At 48.9% G+C, this 5,027-nt stretch overlaps 1 pseudogene across 1 annotated transcript; it reads right to left on the bottom strand.

Moving 5' to 3' along the window:
- Nucleotides 1-848: 848 nt before the first annotated feature.
- LOC308514411 (cyclin-dependent kinase 4-like) lies at nt 849-1,536 on the bottom strand (annotated as a pseudogene). Its single transcript has one exon. The product of its transcript is annotated as a cyclin-dependent kinase 4-like (transcript).
- Between the last annotated feature and the right edge of the window lie 3,491 nt (nt 1,537-5,027).

Below are 5,027 nucleotides of genomic sequence, written 5' to 3' on the forward strand. Positions count from 1 at the left end.
AATTGTTCCAGTAACATTTATTGAATAATTCTGCCTCTCCTCATTGATTTGCAGTGCCACCTTGGTCATATTTCAAGTTTCCACATATGCAAGTATCTGTTTCTGGGCTCTCTATTATGTTCCCTTGGTTTATTTGACTCTTCCTATGCCAATACCACACTGTCTCATTTTCGATGGCTCTATAAATTCTTGATCTACTTGGTCAGGCAAACTTCCCCCTCCCCCAACTTATTCTTCTTCAAATTTATCTTGGCTGTTCTTGATTCTTTGTGCTTCCATATTAACTTTAAGATTTCCTTTTCAAGTTTCATAAAGTCTCTTGTGAATTTTGATTAGAATTTCATTAAGTTTATAGCATATTTTGGAGGGAAATTGACATCTTTATATCTCTCGAATGTGGTAGTATATGTCTACATTCAAATATTATTTGTTCTTCAAACATATTTTATTTTCCTATTGGAGGTTTTAACCATCATGCTCTGGGTTTATTATTAAGCATTTTTTTAAAGGAGAAAAAAAAAGACCATATTTCTTTTTTTTTTTTCCCCATATAAAAAAGGATCCCAACCAATATCAAGGTAAGGAAAGGGAGAACAAGGGACATACTCCTTGGTGTAAGGAAACAGGAGGGCAGGAGAAGGAATAATCCCCAAAGGAGGGGAGAAAGGGGAATGTCATTAAGGCAGCCAGCAAGATATTCTCTGTAAAAAGTTGGAGGAAGTGTCTCCACAGCCTCAGATAAAAAGACCCAGAGTGTTTCTCTGTGGGTGGCTCTGCACTCCAGTGTTCAAAGGAAGGTAAGTGACAGCTTTTCTCTTCTCTTGGTTCTGTTTCAGCTACTCCATTGCTCACTCTGGGTTACCTTCTTCCTTTTGTAGATAAGAGTGCTGCAGGGCTCAGAAGGCCGAGATTCGCTTGTGTGGGTTAAAAGTCAGCATCTCCATTAGCAGCTGTGCTCCAGACTTCTCCATCTCCGGTATCACAGACTGCACTGGGCAGGGCCCTCTGTTGGGGGGAAGGCTCCTTGAGGTAGAGACACATCTCGGGGCCAATCTTCCTCTGGAGGCAGCCCAATCAGGTCAAAGATTTTGCCCAATTGGTCAGCCTCAGAGTTTCCACACAAGAGAGGCTTTCGAGGAAACATCTCTACAAAGATACAGCCAACACTCCACAAGTCCTCAGGTGTTGCGTATGTGGACTGCAGAACTTCCAGAGCACGGTACCAGAGTGCAGCAACCACAGGAGTAAGTGCATCTGGTAGCTGTAGATTCTGGAAAAGCCAAAGTCAGCCAGCTTGACTGTCCCAACACTTGTCACCAGAGTATTCTCCAGCTTCAGGTCTTGGTGAACAATGCAATTGGCATGAAGAAAACCCAGGCCTCTTAGAAACTGGCGCATCAGATCCTTGATGGCCTCCACTGGCAAGCCTGGTGGGGGTGCCTTGTCCAGATACGTCCATAGGTCTTGGTCCACATGCTCAAACACCAGGGTCACTTTGGCCTCCCAGTCAGTTCGGGCGGTGGCACAGACATCCATCAGCCGGACAACATTGGGATGTTCAAAAGCCTCCAGCTGCCTCAGTAAGGCCACCTCACGAACTGTGCTGATGGGAAGGCCCTCTCCAGCACCTCCTCCACTGGGGACTCTCACGCTCTTGAGGGCCACAAAGTGGCCACTGTGTGGATCACGGGCCTTGTACACCTGTACACCGTCCCATAGGCACCAACACCAGTCTCAGCCACTGGCTCATATCAAGGGGTAGCCATTCTCAAATCAGAGAAGACCTTCTCCCCATGCCAGGAACTGTGGGGGTGGACCATTATCCAGGCCCAGGAGCCAATTTCTGCAGCGCCATAAACTCGAGCTCTGTTCAGAGCAGCTGGACCCTATGGGCCCGACCATTAGATCAAGTATTTTGTACATTTTGTTTTCCTAGTTGGTGATTGTTGTTTTGTTGAAATGATGATTAATTTTTGTATGCTAATTTGAGTCTGGTAAACCTCTGGAAGTTTCTTACTAGTTCTAGTATCTTGAAAAGCCCTTGGATTTTCTTTGTTTAAAATCACATTGTTTACAAATAAGGACAGTTGTATTGTTTCTTTTTCAAAGTTTATACCATTTAACCCTTTTCTTCTTGTATTGTATGGATGAGACCTTCAACACACTGCTGACTACAGCAGTTATAGGATTATTCTTGTCTTGCTGCTGGGAACACTTTAAAAATGTCAAATTTAAGTGCAATATCTGTAGGCTTTTCATAGCTATTCTACACTAAGGACTACTCCTTGTTTGCTGTGATGGTTAATTTTATGTGTCAACTTGGGCCACGGTGGTGCTTAGACATTCTGGTCAAATGTTATTCAAGGTTTGTCTGTGATAGTGTTTCTGGGGGAGATTAACATTTGAATAGGGAGAGGAGTAAAGCTGAATACCCTCTCTAATGGGGGTGGTCCCACTCAGTCAATTAAAGGCCAGAATAGAACAAAGACTAACTCTTCAGTGAGCAAAGGGGAACTCTCCTGCTTGACTGCCTTCAAGATGTGACACTGTTTTTTTCCTGCCTTAGTCCCAAACTGAAATATTGGTCGTTTCTGTGTCTCTGGCCCACCAACCTTCAAGCTAGAACCAATCCCTCATGGTTCTTTGGCTTTTGGACTTGGACTAGAACTACACCATTAGCTATCCTGGGTCCCTTACTTGCTGACTGTAGATCCCAGAACTTGTCAGCCTGAATGACTATGCCAGCCAATTCCTTTTAATAAAACCGATCTATATATATACTAGAGGCCTGGTGCACAAAAATTTGTGCATTTAGGGAGTCCCTCAGCCTGTCCTATGCCCTCTTGCAGTGTGGGACCCCTCAGAGGATGTTCACCCCAGTGGGAATCCTCACCCCATGGAAGTTTGGCCAGCCTGGGTGAGGGGCTGATGGCTGTTTTCAGGCTGGTCATACCTCCTTTAGGGTGGGGGGTCCCCACTGGGGTACCTGCCAGTCTGGGTGAGGGGCTGAGGGCCATTTTCAGGCTGGCCGAGCACCCTGGCGACGTAAGCTCCCAGCCTCTCCTTTTTTTCTTTTTTATTCTGGGATTTATTTACCTTCTATAATTGAAACTTAGTTGCCTTTAGCGGAGGCCTGCGGAAAGCTTGGCTTCCTCCATTGCCAGGGGCAACCCACTCCTGCTCGCTCCAGCTCCGTGGCCATGGCTGGCTGAAAGCAGGTATCTGGGGTTTATTTACCTTCTATAATTGAAACTTTGTTGCTTTCAGTGGAGCTCACAGCTGGGCCGCGGCAGGCAGGGAACCTTGGCTTCCTCCATCACTGGAGCAAGCAAGCCTCCTGCTCTCTCCAGCTCCATGGTTGCCGGCCACCATCTTGGTTGGGTTAATTTGCATATAGTTGCTCTGATTGGCTGGTGGGCGTGGCTTAAGGCATAGCAAAAGTACAGTCAATTTGCATGTTTGTCTTTTATTAGTGTAGGATAAAAGGCTAAGCGACCATCCGACTGGCCAGCAGGTATGATGTGCACTGAACACAGGAGCTGCCAAGCGACAGTAACTTTGCAGAGTGCCCTCTTGCACTCCAGGTCCCCTCGGGGGATGTTGGAATGCTGGTTTTGGCCCGATCCCCGCAGGCCAGGCCGAGGGAGCCCACCTGCTGGAGTGACCCCGCTCAGTCTGCCAAAGCCCTTCAAGCCACGGTGCCACCCCAGGTGTGGCCGGCCAGGGAGGGACCACGGGAGGTTGGCTTCAGGGTGTGACTGGCCCGTCTCTCCTAGTCCTGCCCCACCAGCCACCTTCTAATTAACTTCCTTTCAATGTACATGAATCCATGCACTGAGCCTCTAGTATTTATATTAGTAAAAGTGTAATATGCAAATCGACCAAACAGCAGAACAACTGTCCAGACCACCTTCCAGACGACCACGCTATGACATACACTGGCACCAGGCCAGCCAAGGTGGGTGTGATGCAGTTGGTTGGGGGGCCCTGCCATTTCCCCACAATTGCCCGTAGAAGGAGGCCCAGGCCACCCTCAGTGGGGCGATTGGTGGGGGGTCTCTGTGATCAATCACCCCAAAGAGGGAGGCCCAGGCCACCGGCCGGCAGGGTGATCGATGTGGGGGAGGCTCTGTGACCACAGAGCCTTGACTGGGTAGGTGGGGCCTCCCTCTGCTGGGCAATCGATCACCTCAAAGAGGGAGGCCCAGGCTACCAGGCTAAGCCTCACAGAGGGAGGCCCAGGCTACCAGGCTAAGCCTCACAGAGGGAGGCCCAGGCCACTGGCCAGCAATGCTGTGGCAGGTATGTGTGGCAGGCCAGCGATCACCCTGTAGAGAGAGGCCCAGGCCATCCAAGTGATCATACCCCATGCCTGTCGCCTGCAGAGGGAGATGACTGGTGGCAGGGGAGGGGGAGGCAGTGCCGCATAGATGGCAAGCAGTGGCAGCAGTGGGGACAGGGCCAGCTGCCGTGGGAAGGAAAGCTGCGATAGGCTCTGATTGCCGGCCAGGCCTAGAGACACTACCCGAGGGGTCCCAGATTGTGAGAGGTTGCAGGACAGGCTGAGGGACACCCCCCCTCCCCACCCCACACTCCCATGCACAAATTTTTTGCACTGGGTTTCTAGTATATTATATTGGATTTCTTTCTCTGGGAAACCCTGAGCAATATAATTGCAACCAGATTTTGTCCAGGAATCAATTTTTTTAAAAAAAATATATTTTATTGATTTTTTGCAGAGAGAAAGGGAGAGAGATAGAGAGTTAGAAACATCGATGAGAGAGAAACATCGATCAGCTGCCTCCTGCACATCTCCTACTGGGGATGTGCCCGCAACCCAGGTACATGCCCCCGACCGGAATCGAACCTGGGACCTTTCAGTCCGCAAGCCGACGCTCTATCCACTGAGCCAAACCGGTTTCGGCGTCCAGGAATCAATTTAATCATTCTCACCATTGCCACTACCCTGGTACAAGGCACAAGTCATTATGTCTGGGGTACTACCATTCTTCTTAACTGGTCTTCCC

Source organism: Myotis nattereri (genome assembly GCF_964212035.1).
Source record: "Myotis nattereri genome assembly, chromosome: 2".
Lineage (NCBI taxonomy): Eukaryota > Metazoa > Chordata > Mammalia > Chiroptera > Vespertilionidae > Myotis > Myotis nattereri.